Consider the following 12,961-nt stretch of genomic DNA (forward strand, 5'->3'; position numbering starts at 1 on the left):
AAGGAAGGAAGGAAGGAAGGAAGGAAGGAAGGAAGGAAGGAAGGAAGGAAGGAAGGAAGGAAGGAAGGAAGGAAGGAAGGAGGGAGGGAGGGAGGGAGGGAGGGAGGGAGGGAGGGAAGGGAAGGAAGGGAAGGGAGGGAGGGAGGGAAGGAAGGAAGGAAGGAAGGAAGGAAGGAAGGAAGGAAGGAGGGAGGGAGGGAGGGAAGGAGGGAGGGAGGGAAGGAAGGGAAGGGAGGGAGGGAAGGGAGGAAGGAAGGAAGGAAGGAAGGAAGGAAGGAAGGAAGGAAGGAGGGAAGGGAGGGAAGGGAGGGAGGGAGGGAGGAAGGAAGGAGGGAGGGAAGGAGGGAGGGAGGGAGGGAGGGAAGGAAGGGAAGGGAGGGAGGGAGGGAGGAAGGAGGGAGGGAGGGAAGGAGGGAGGGAGGGAGGGAAGGGAGGGAAGGGAGGGAGGGAGGGAGGAAGGAGGGAGGGAGGGAAGGAGGGAGGGAGGGAGGGAAGGAAGGGAAGGGAGGGAGGGAGGGAAGGGAGGGAGGGAGGAAGGAAGGAAGGAAGGAAGGAAGGAAGGAAGGAAGGAAGGAAGGAAGGAAGGAAGGAAGGAAGGAAGGAAGGAAGGAAGGAAGGAAGGAAGGAAGGAAGGAAGGAAGGAAGGAAGGAAGGAAAAGAAAGAAAAGAAAGAAAAGAAAGAAAAGAAAGAAAAGAAAAATAGACATTTCAGCACTCTAGAAAGGAAACTGCCTGAAGCTGCCTAGTAGGACACATTAAACCTTTTTGGGGATTCAAACCAGAATCATCTCTTGGCCATCACCTCCAAATTAGCAGAGGTCCTGCTTTGTAAAACAGAAGAAGGAAGATGTCATTTTGCCATGCATGTCACCATCCAGCTTTTATAACGCCCCAGTATTTAACATATTCAGATGAGGTATGAGATTCTAGTCTTTTCTCAACAACACCTTCTTGTGGTAAAGTGTCTTGCTACCTTAGTATAGGATAGACTAGGAGGAACACACTTCACCTCTGCACTGTAGCCAGACCATTGTAAAGCTGAGAGATAAATGTAGAAACTATTCTACACAAATATATATCTTTCTTCTCAATTATTCAGTTATTATTCATAATAAAAATATATCAAGTTTTAAGTACATTAATCATGTTTAAATAACATTAAATCTACTAGTCGATCTGCCTCTGTTCTTTTGCCTCTAAATGCATTCTGAAATGTAGCACTATGCAGTCAGAGGAAAATTGCTTACCGTATGTCAACTAAATGAGTCCTATAAAAGATATAATTCAAAAAAAATATCTCTTACACACAAACACTGAAATGAATGTGCTTATTTTGCAGTACCAATGCAATTAAGTCCTGTCATTTTTGTATACAGCCTTGGGAATCACAGCATTAGTTAACATTAATCAGAAAAAAAGATAGAATAAATTCTAATCTGTATAAATTAAAATAATCTTTTCTCACCATTTCCAAAATAAAACTGTGGGAACACAAGTCATTTATAAGACTTATATGCTTAGATATCCAAAGAATTTAGCATTTTTACTAGACATAGACTAATTAAACATAATGCCCCAGTGCTAGGCAAAGATCTATATTCTGAAAAATCGTTCATGCCAGGGATATAAAATATTTTAGTATCACTACTGGGAGACCAACTCTTAATAAGCCATTTCTCCAAAGAATGCTATTATTTATGAAATATGCATCAGATTCTGAAATATTTTTTTTAATATTATTTTTCCCCATCATTCCAGTTGGTGTTGGAGGGATAGGAATTAGATCTTGCCAATTCTTGGAATTGACTGTGAAAACTTCAATGGAAGCAGTCACTATTCAATCTGCACAATATTTTATAAGTTTATAAGTTGTGAATGGACTTCATGGACCTTTTTGCTTGAATTCTTATACCTTCAGAATTAAGAGTGTTGAAATATCAGTGCAATTTTAAATTTTTCAATCATCTCACCTGATTACCCAGGTATTCACACAAATAATAGCATTTTTCTGTCAAATACCCAGCAAACAGTTCTGCAGTACAGTAACACTTCTATCTATTAAGCAAGCTCATAACGTGAAGTTTCTTCCAAGTTTTCTCTGATATCTCTGAACAATTTGTGAAATAAAATATGTACAGAAAATGTGTTCTGTATAAAAATTGATAATTCTGATCTCTGAATGATCGCTTTCATATAATAGAGTATGCCCTACACAAGCTATGAATGACAAAAGAATTTAACAGACACTCTCCCTCATTGCTGCAAAGAAATGTCAATATGATTCCAGTTGGTCTCAAAGTATGGTAATATATCCAGACTTCTTTTAAAGAGAAATATGGTTTTGGCTTTAAAAACTTTTAAACCGGTGTTTTATAGTTTCCCCATGGAAAGCGTTGTAGAGTTTGCTTGATATATTAGTTCTGCAGAGTCATGAACAGAGAAGGAAAAATCAACCTGTGAAAAAACAGGGATTATGAATATATTCCTATGAACTTTCTGCTGGTTGGTAGCCAAGCTGACCGCTACTGTTAGCAGAATATGGGAATAGTTCTCACTTGTCAACTACTCAAAATGGTGTATTTGCACTCTCTCTGTATAAATCTAGTTTTAAAACTGATAACTTGGCCAAAGTACAAGGAAATTTACTTCCATTAACTCAGAGTTTCACAATGAAAAATAACTTACAAATGTCTACAACTAATGCTAAAATCTGCAAGATCATCTCCTAGCCTCCTAAAGGACTGTTGATGGGCAAATAAGTTATCCAAATATGAGAGATTCTTCTGTTTTACAATTTATCAGGCTGTCCCTTTAATTTCTCATGTTCTGCCATTGACAAAGTCTTAAGTTATTTGGATAAGAGGAACAGGAAAAAATTATCTTCCTTAAAGTATTTCCTCATCTATGGAACTGTTGTATGTAGCTGCTTATTCAAGAGAAGCACATTTTATCTCTCCCTGCTTAAATTCATGTTATTAGTAGTTGTCTGATCATCTAAATATATGATTGCATAATGCACACACTTACCCGAAGTTTTATAGCTTTGTACTTAGGGAAAATCAAATACACCTTCATTAGCAGTACCAAACCAGTGTAGATTAATTTTCCGTACAAACCAGCCTGTTGAAGAGTTGTAAGTAAGCTGCATTGTCTTTGCACAAAAGTGCAAAGTATTTGCATATTTCAAATCTGTGAAGCTTCATTGATGATCAAAGAAAAATAATCACTGCTGCGCGTATTTTGTGTCAGACAGCGGTATGGATATACATTTCTACTGCTGAAATCTTCATTTTTTATGTTCCCAATTATTAAAGCACACAGAATGTAAAGTATATGAATTCATATCCACTAGATTAAAATAAAGGTACTCTACTTGTGATTTTTATTTCCACATAGAGGCTTGTTTGTGGGCTTTTTAGCTGCTTAAATACAGTTCTAACCACAAATATTTATGTGTGTAAAAGCTATTTTAAAGCAACTCTTACGGAAATGAATTTGCATATTAGCACAAGAACAGCTAAACAGATTTAGAAGGGGTTGCTTTTAGGAGTAGGTTAGTTGAAAACTATTTTGAAGTATGAAGACCACCATTTTGTTTGCATTAAAAACAAATAAGAAACACAGAAGGTTCCACTGAAGCATTGCAGAGGCTAAAATGAGCTTTTTGACTCCAAAGCAAACAAATAAACAAATAGAAAACACAAACAGTTATTTGCATGTGTTCACAAGTGCCTCACAGCTGCATATATTCCTATGGGAGCATCTTAGACTTAAGTGGAATAATTAATCAATGTTTCATTTAGGTGTTTGTTTAGACTTTATGCTTTAAAACCCACTGTTTATTTATTTCCTTGTGCACTGTGCATTAGAACAAAACCCAATAAAATGGATTATAAAGTAAGCATGTATACTTCTATTGACGTTAAATATATTTCATAGCCACTATTAAATCCATTAAGATTTAGTAAATATGTCTCAGTATGGGATAGTTTAAGAAACCTGTGCAATAGGATGCGGTTTCATATTAAATTCTTGAAAATTAACACGAGAAATATAGAGCCAGCAGACCAGAATGCAGAATTTTTCAGAATATGAATAAAAATCCAAAGTTTTTGTTTGTTTGTTTTTGAATTAAAAAAATAGGTTCAATGTGCAAAAAAAAAAACCATTTCATTAAAATGTTAGACATGTTTATGCCTACTGGACATGGATTAGAGGTGCTCTTTTGTAATGGTTAAGTAGATAAAATCCTATTGATTGAGGATTAAAAAAAAATGTCATGCATATAAGGCACAAATCATGGGTCTGTAGTAATATGCATTGCTGTGAAATATTGTAGCAGCTGTGAGGAGTCATGATGTTTATTGTGCCAATGAATTGAAAAGCAGAACCTATTTCAAAACACAGAAGACTGGAAAATAAAACAGGCTCTGGCATGTACTATGCATCATATGGTATACTTGGATTGGTCAAAGATTTTTGCCATTTCTTCATAGAGATTTCACTGAATGAACATTTCTGAAGTAGTAAAATGAAGAAACAGCAGTCAAGTAGAGGTGGGTTCACAAGTAAGAATATTCAATACAACATTCATTTCCTACAAAATAGTTAAAATATGTGTATGCCATTTCATTGCAGCAGGAAAGGTGCTGCCTTTTTACTATGCCTTTTCTTCTGAAAAGTTCTGTCAAACTAAGATGGAAAGGCGTAGTTCTACTTTGCCAATGACAACTTATTTAACACAGGGATCACAAGGCACCCCTGGGCCTCCCTTGCAAGGGCCAAGTTTGTAATTTCTCTCCATATTCGTGCAAATCAAACTCATTAAACTGATTTTGAATGTTGTTGCCAGAAGTCCAACAACCTGTCCCAATGGTAAGGGACAGGTAGTCAGACTGTTAGGCTCATTTTCTTTACACATGAGTCCGTGACTCACTCCATAACAGCTCCAAACACAATCTAATTTTGTTTTGCTTTGTTTTGTTTTTGTCTTTTAATGTTAGACAACAAGTGAGAATATCTCAATCTAGTAGGAACGTTGAACTGAAAATTGTTAACAGATTTTGCTGTGTTTCATGATAAAGAGGAACAGTATGGATTCTTTGTCTTAAATACTTTCAGAGGAATCTTAAGCAAGAGCAGGAGTATTATGGCATCAAATTGTCATTTTTTCACTAGCACTTGAATACCCAATTGGGCTTAATTGCCCTCTGGTGAATGCAACAGTATATACCATTTTAGCCTAAATTTAAAACATCATGAACATTTACCCCAAAATATTAGATTAAGACCATCTTTTTAAGGCAAGTAATGCAATGCCATTTATGCTTGTCCATGGAGGACAGGATGAGACATCGAGACTCGTAATGAAAGACAATAAGCGCAACTACTTTCATTCACCTGTTAGACAGAACTGATTTCTTCCCCTCTGCCGGTGTTGGTGAGGCTGTACTTGGAGTAATTGTGTCCTGTGTGTACTGTGTCCATTTCTGGGCTCCCCAATACTACAGACATGCACATACTGGAGGGAGTCAAACAAAGGGACATGAAGAGGATGAAGGGACTGGAGCAATTCTCCTATAAGGAAAGTCTGAGAGAGCTGGGAGTGTTCAACCTGGAGAAGAGGAAGCTTGGGGAGATCTTATAAATGTGTCTAAATACCTGAAACAAGGGTGCAGGGAGGATAGAGCCAGTCTCTTTTCGGTGGTGCTCAGTGACAAGATGCAGTGGGCACAAACTGAAACACAGGAGGTTCCCTCCTAACACCAGGAAGCACTTCTGTGTTTTGCGGGTGATGGAGAACTGGCACCGGCTGCCCGGAAAGGCGGGTCTTCTTCCTTGGAGGTGCTCAAAAATTATCTGGACATGGTCCTGGGTAATCTGCTCTAGGTGTCCCTGTGCTTGAGCAAGGGGGTTGGACCAGACGGTCTCTGGAGATTCCCTCCAATCTCAACCATTCTGTGATTTGGCGATTCAGATATTAAATTTATCTTTGAAGTTTGATCATAAGACTTCTGATTTTGCCAAGAATATTTAAGTACACGCATATACACATACAGAAGCATATACTAAAAGAGACCTTTGGAGATCCCAGATAACAGCAAACTTCCAATCCAGATGAGGTTGCTCTGGCTTCATCAGGCCCAGATTAGAATAGCTACGCAAATGGACACTCCGCAGTCTAGGGAGCCTGGTCCAGTCTCATACTCTTGTCCACTCTCAATCCAGGTTCATTTGTTTATTATGCATCTGTTACTGAACTATAACACCCTCATGGCAAACAAACCTGGTCACACTTGCTGTTGCTATGCACTTTATTCTTTGTGTATTTACATACAGAGTACCTAACTCCCTGTGATATACAACTGAAGAAACTAAAAGATATTATGAAGGAAAATCATTCCTACTGCAATTAAGAGTGGAAGGACTCGGATGCATGTGGCTGAACTGATGTTTTCCCAGAGGTATTGACACATGAGTGAAAACTCATAATCAGCTCTTTTTATAAGCACTAGATAATATCACATTCATTGCAAGATTGGTCTCCAGTCTCACAAGGGCACCTTGAAATCCATGTATCTCTGCGTCAAACAAGTCACTATAGTTTTACTAGCTGTAATCTTTAACAATAGTTCATGTATGCATACATGCAAAAACTCTTGAAGAATCTAACTCTGATTCACATTCATAGTTTAAATGGAGGTACTCTTTGATCAAATTATCCATCTATCTACTTGTGTGCATATTAAAACAGAGCTAATTAAGGCAGAAAAAAGAGCAGTTTTCCAAAAGGTAATTTGGAGGATAAAATATAGTCTTGATCCAGGACAGAGAAGAAAACATAATTTTCTTTGCACAGTCATTTTGGAGGAGTGGGTGGAAATTATCTATAGATTGCTAGTGCGTAGGTGTCTGGAGATAATGATGAAAGTTTATTTTTAAAACAACATGTTGTCAAAACAGGCATATGCAATTTCATCATAGATTGTTTAACTACAAACCCTTATGACATGCACTAACAAAATAACTATTACAGTGATATTATCCCCTTCTTAATTCAACAGAGTGGCAATAGTTTTAGCCTAAATCATTCTGAATAGCTTCCACTACAAAGTTAATCATGTTTATCATGTAACTCTGAATTATTTGTATTTGTATTATACTGTAACATAAATGTTTTCAAAATATTTTGGAAAGTTTTTCAAAATATTTTTGAAAGTATTTCAAAAGACAAACTTAATCCAATTCTATCTGCCAGAGCATCCACCCACAGAAACCTGAAAAATCACATTACTTCTTGAGTCAAATTTCTCTCATCTTTTCACCTAATTTTGTTCTCTGATTTATACGCCAGAGATATAAAAGTAGAAGTATTTATAGTCATTGCAATGTTGGATTGAAAATAAGTTTTCTACTCTTGTAAAACCAGTAAGTTAAGTGTTTTCATTTATATGCATACAGAGTAATGTAAATTATTCACATAAACACACTAGTTCTGAAGCTATTTTTACCATGGTTAGTGCAAGATCTAATTAAAGACTTGGATGCCTTAAACAGCCTAACTGTCCTATTGTTGTTTTTTGTTGGTGGTGGTGGTGCTTTTTTTTTAACATGTGAACAAGGTAAGTGTAAAGAGCAAATGGCTCGTTTTGCTTTTTCTCTCAAGCAGCATCAGAATTACATGAGAAGAGAAAGAAAATTGAGAGTGTTATATTGAGAAATGGGCATGTTCATGCATGAAGTTCAAACAAAATAAGCTGGCAACACAGAACAAAGTTCACTGGGTAATTCCAAATACATTCTTTGGGTAATTTTTCAGAGGGCAGTGATCACAGAGCTAGCATAATAAAGGCTTTTTCAATAAGTAAACTGCTACAGGAATTTAAAATGCCCTTTTTCTCACACACTTCCCTTGAAGTACAGACATATCACCAAGACCCTACCAGCATACTGACTTTCTGTATGCCTGCTATGTTCTGTACACCTGCTACTCAGCTCCATATGTTGTACTGTCCTGTGCTTTTTTTTCTTTTTTTTTTTTTTTAATGTCTCCTATGTAATTTTGCTCTTCTCCAATTTAAAACATGGAAAAGAGCTCTAAGTCTATAGGTGTGGCCTGGGAAGTAAAGGCAGCTGAAGCTGCCAGGATCTAGATATGTAATTTAGGTTAACCTACATGAGGACCACAGTTAAAACTATAGTAATGCAGAATGCTAAAAAGGAAGCTTGGAGATTATCTCAAAGGTAAAGCACCGCTGTAAACATCAGGGAATGGGGCTGATACCGTTCAGTCCCCCTGGAAATGTTACTGTTACTAAGGAATCCTAGAGCTAGGCTGCAGTGAGGTATATCAGAATATCCCTGATGCTAACAGACCTTGTTCTGTACTAAACTGGAAGGAATGATACAAGGAAATACAAATGTAATTAACAGTCACCCTTGTATCTTAATAGCATGACCACAAATTGATCTCTTCTGTGTCTTTGGCATGAGTTAGTCTATACCCATGTGGGTATTTTCTAGACAGTAATCTATATAACTTCATGAAGTAATTTTTTCCTCTAGCTTGTGAATATGTAAGTATGTTTTGCATAATTATTTACATGATTTAAATACACGGTTTCATGGCCCTGCCTGTCTTAAGACTTGTAATGATAATCAGACCAAACAAAGAAGTATCTGATGGTATGGCAGATCCACTGTATACCAACAAAGAAAGCTTAAAGCCAAAACACATACACAAGAGATGGAGAATAGTTCTACAAAGTAGTTTTAAGTAATTCTCCACTGAATAGCCATTAAAAAGCATTAGGCATAGAGATGGGTGAGCACAGCTGTGGATTTCCATGTGATCCTGTATCAAGAGCTGGTCTGTGGATAATCCATTTAAAAATGCTCTTTGGCCTGAGCTAGCATGTGCCAAGTTTCAGCATCAATCATGGCATTCTGCCTTGCCCAGATAGAAGCCAGTCAAAAACTAATGCGATTACATGGCCATGATAGCTTTTAACAGGAAAATGGTTTACAAACTTGCAATTGGATTTGATCTGATAATCCCTTGAAAGCAAAGGTGGCTTTTCATGTGCTGATGCTGAATGACTGTTTCTAGAAAAGGCAACAGGAGGCAAAAATACAAAATAAAATTGTTTCTCCATTATCTTTAAGTCTTCAGTGTGTTAAAGTGCTCATCACTTACTTCAGAGGTTATAGCTCAAATATTTCCCTGAGAAGAATGAAAGATTCATTGGGACGCAGTGGGCATACCTTGATCAGTATAATATATACTGTAAATGGCTGTATTCTTTGCAATCAACAATGCAGACCGTTGCAGCTGTATTAGAAAGCAGCAATAGTCCAATATGTCAACAAGGACCATTAAATTCCCTTTGTGCAGCTGTGATATAGTGAGCTTTGTATTATTTACAGCTGAAAATTGCTTATTAGCTGTATATGAAAATCTGAAATATCTTAGCACCACTATTCTATGTCAGTTTAGCAGAACTAAGTTCTATTTTAGTTTATTAGAACTCATTTTATCTAACTAACCAAAATTCATTACCTTAGACTACAGCATGAACAAGACAGAATGAAAATCACTCTACTGATGCTAATTGTTCCATTTAAGTCAAGTGGGGTTTGCACTTTAAACAGCAAATTGTTGCACTGATTTTCCTGTCATGTTTTTTTTGTTTGTTTTGTTTTGTTTTGTTTTGCTTTTCCAAAGTTTACTATGGAAAGACAAAAAGGACGTAGAGCACAAAGCCTAAAAGTTTTGCCTTCACAACACGTAGGCCTATCGCAGCAGCAAATTTTAACCATTTCAATCACCCAGCATGAGGCTTAAGCTCACCTCTAGACAGAGAAATCAGAATGCGCTGCAAACCCAGAATAAGAGGCAGCATAATGATCTCCTGAGTAGATGCATACAGAGGCTACATTTGCCTGCTTCCATTCATCTATCACAAGCAGCACTTTTAATGGAAAAACTAGGAACATTTCATGGTTCATCTTATTATGATTTAGTAGTTTACAATTACTTGATAATTTCAATTAATTCATATTTAATTTTTTAATCCTTCTGGAACTAAACACTTGTATTTTCCCCACAATCCCACCTAGGAGAAGCTAATTTGAGGAGTTGTCTGTAATCTGAGGAGCTCTAGGCAAGTATAAGCATTGTGAATCCAGAAGTCCTTATTTGACCTTAGGCTGCCCCTTGCTTGACTCCCAGTAAATCTAGGCTATGGCATAACATTGTGGCTTCTCTGCAACCTGATACTTAGAGCACACCCCTCATTTTAGCTTCCATTCCTGTCTAAGGTTGCATCTGCCTGCCAGTCCTCCATAACTGGAGAAAACAAGAGCTCGTTTTGTACAGTGACTTTTCATCTGTCAGATGTCTCTGCATTCTTCACTCTGCTATTGATATTAATACTTCTTTACACCATGAGTTTGGGAGTGGGTTTTTTTCTTTCCCCATTTTTATGTTTGCTTGTTTTTTTGTTGATTGTTTTTTTTTTCCTCTCCAGACTGCTTTTATGAGTCTCTCTCTTTTTTTTTTTTTTTAAGGCTTTTAGATATTACAAAAAAGTTTATTGTTGGCAAAAGACACAGAACTTCTTGCATTAAAAACTGAAGCATACATCATCCTTTCTGTTGAATAATTTATTAGTCCAAACCCCTAGAATACCTTAGAAAAATCTGAAATCATACCTCCCATGTACACACTACACCCACACCCACAAATGCTGAGCAGCTGAAATCTCTCCCTACTAACTAATTAGTATATCTGAGCCATTTGTTTTTGTGCCAAAGTAATCTATGGTCAAAGACTCAGCCAAAGGTATGCCAACTCTGAGTGTTTTTGTTGCTTTGCATCTGGAATTAAATGAATTTTCAAACCTCAGACTATGTTCAAAAAAAAAGCCTGTTAAAAATACCTCTTCATATGGCAGGGAAGCTAGCAGGTCTGTGTAAGCTCTATTCTTCACAGAAAATCAGTGGATCTTGCCTCAGTATAATGTGAGAAATGTGGGCACAAACTAAACAGGGTGGGTAGTGTTTATGGGCAGGATTCTTCAGATTGAAACCTCAGAAAAGGTTTCAAAGGGCTGGTTCATATCCAAAGACTTGACTGTCAGTTTTGAACTGTGCCAAAACAAACCAGTGACCTAAAAATAAGACTGCACTGTGTCTACCATTTCTGCCTTGTTCTATTTCTTTCCCGAAATAAAGAACAATTGCACACAATCCGTTAGGAAACAGAAAGAACATGAGGAAGAAATTTTCTGTCATTTCTCTTCACAAAGAGGTGAACCAATTGAGAAAGGGTAAGCAGACAACTGGTTTGTAGCCCACACTAGGCAAATGAAGAAATAAAGTCAAGTCTATCTATCTTTCTGGTTTCTATAGCTCTTTCATTTAAAAGAGAACAAAAAATATAGGTCAACAGACTAGTGAGGCTGCCTGTTTCCTATTTCACCTTAATTATTTTTAATTTCTTAATTAATTTTGAGAATATTAACATTAGCTTTAATGTTAAGGAGACTACTTCTTTGTAATCAGATTAAATGATTCCAAGGTCTTTCATGTGCTTTCTAGTTCTCCTTTCAAGGGCTTTCATAACTGCTTCCTCCTATTTATATTTCTCCAACCACAAAGCCAGTGTCACTAAGAGAGACTTCTGCTTTTGCTTGTAAGAAATGTAAAATCTGTTATTTTTGGAAAGGTGTTTGGCAGCACTTGTGCTGACTAATTACTTTAATTTCTTTCATCTTGTTTTCTGTTCTCCATCTCTTTTATTTTGCATTAACCCCTTACTGAACATTCTCTGGGCAGCAATCTTGAGGAAGCATGTTGTCGACAGCAACAGGCAGAGACACTGGAGTATTTCAGTGTGACAGGCTGCAAAAGCATCCCTACTTTCTTGATAGGGTCACATTGAGAGATAAGCCGTGATGGGTCACATGTTTTCCTTTTGCACTGTTTGTTTCTGCCCAATTGAGCAACGGCAGCAGGAGACATTTTTCTCCTAGCACTCATCAAGATGTAATAACAGGGTTCCTATTGTCAGAGAGGCAAGCCTTGCTTTTGTTGGCACTGATAAGGGATTTAATGTAAACATCGGCCTTGAAAGACAACATACTTGTAGCTAAGAGAATACAAAAATGTCTAATAATAACATATCTTCATTCTGAATTCTGACACGTGGTTCCGAGATTGGCAGTCTTGCCTGTTTTGAATCATAAGCCTAACACCGTACTTTAAGCTACAACAATCCAATAAAAGACATAGAGGTTAGAAAACAAGGTGTTTTTCTTTTCAAGAAGCTTGTTTGAGGCTAAAACTGACAACAGCCGGAGCTTTCTCACAAAGAAAAGGATGAGAAAATAAAGGTCAGGATCCTGGCCCTACCTGCTTCTGCCTTGGCCAGAAGAACCAGCCAGGCAAAGATATGGAAGCAGCTCACCTTGCACTCCTTCAAAGGGCTAGCAAGGATGACACTGACAGGTGGTATGCATCAAAACACAGTGCCTCCTGTTCTTTGGCATTAGCTATCAGACTTTATTGTACTTTGCTCCAGGCCTGCAGGTGCACAAAACACTTCAGGAGCTGCTAGTCCAAAACACCTCCCAGCCTAGTACATGCTGTCCCTACTCTACTTGCGGACAACAGATCTCAAGACAAGATTTGGCATGCTGGCAATATTTTTTATCTAGCTATTAAAAATTGTTTAATATTCTATCTATTAATTCTTTTCACAAACCAGATAACTTCAGGCATTGTTGGAGGCAAAAATACACTTTGGTATACTAGCCAGCTCTCTCCTAATTTCAGAAAAGGGATGGAGTGAAAAAGAAACCACCTGGTATTTGGCCACTGCTATAGTTCTTAGCCAGTGGAGCAAAATTAGATCACACTGAAATGCAAAGTCATGAGGAAAAAGAAAAAAAAGAAAAAA

This window comes from Anser cygnoides, chromosome 1 (genome assembly GCF_040182565.1).
Source record: "Anser cygnoides isolate HZ-2024a breed goose chromosome 1, Taihu_goose_T2T_genome, whole genome shotgun sequence".
Taxonomy (NCBI): Eukaryota; Metazoa; Chordata; class Aves; order Anseriformes; family Anatidae; genus Anser; species Anser cygnoides.